Source organism: Colobus angolensis, unplaced genomic scaffold, assembly GCF_000951035.1.
Source record: "Colobus angolensis palliatus isolate OR3802 unplaced genomic scaffold, Cang.pa_1.0 Scaffold166, whole genome shotgun sequence".
Lineage (NCBI taxonomy): Eukaryota > Metazoa > Chordata > Mammalia > Primates > Cercopithecidae > Colobus > Colobus angolensis.
In genome coordinates this window covers 155,345-156,410 of record NW_012114777.1, presented here as the reverse complement: position 1 = coordinate 156,410, position 1,066 = coordinate 155,345, and positions in this window count along the sequence as shown.

Below are 1,066 nucleotides of genomic sequence, written 5' to 3'. Positions count from 1 at the left end.
CAGCGCGGTCTAGGCTCTTCCGCCGGCCTGCCAGTCCGACTTCCACGTTAGCCTACGGCCGTGAGGTGAAAGGGGAGCGTGGGTGTGTATCCGGGTTACGCGACGGGGCGGGGCGAGGGCGAGGGGCGGTGAGAGCTGGGCACCTCCCCTTGGGGCGGGGCGGGACGGGAGGCGCTGGACTGAGCTGCCTTCCTTGGTCTAGGTGGGAAGGTATTCCTGCAAGTGGCGAGCAGCAATCCACGCAGGAAAGTGTGCTGTGCTGAGTGCCTTGTGGATGTTTAAATTAAATATCCCATTGTACGACTATGGGTGGCTGTAATAAAGTCACAGTAACAGTCTAGTCTTCTCATCACTCAGATTATTGAGGAATGGAGGAAAACACAATAAACCATTTTAACAGATTGATTTGCAAGCTTTTTTAGCCAGCGGGAGTGTAGACAGCCTGTACCTTTAAGTCGCTTCTCCGCGCTCTTCCCGGCAGGACGGTGGACTGGGCGGTGAGGGGAAGAATTGTACTTGGCTCTTTATTCTGTTTGACATCTTTATCGTGCCCTAAATGCTTTTTTGTGTATAGAGTTTCCCTCCTCCACTTGCCAGAATAAACCATCCTCGAAGCAGCTGAAAACCATGCCTTGATCCCGGTTTTTCATAATGAGAGAAAACAAACCAGGGGCTTCTCTCATTTCCAAGGGTACTCGAGCCTGGCTGTCTTACCAGAACTTGAGGAGAAAAGGAATTGCTTGACAGAGTCCACTTAAAATAGAGGTTATCCGGAGATGGTCAATCTAGAACATGTAATCTTTGAGTCAGTGTAGGCTCTCTAAGAATCTGACAGAAATAACTACCTTCTACTATAACACCGATCTTAGCTAGAATGATAGTGAATACTTCATAAATATTCATAAGTTAATCTTTAATCTTAACAGTGAATATTAAGATTGTAACATTAAGTATCGTTCTTAAATGTAAAAATATCTATATAAAATCAGCTTAAACTGTAGCCTGTTTTACTGTTCATAGCAAAACAGCATTGGTTTTAAGTGGACTTTAGAATTAACCACCTGAA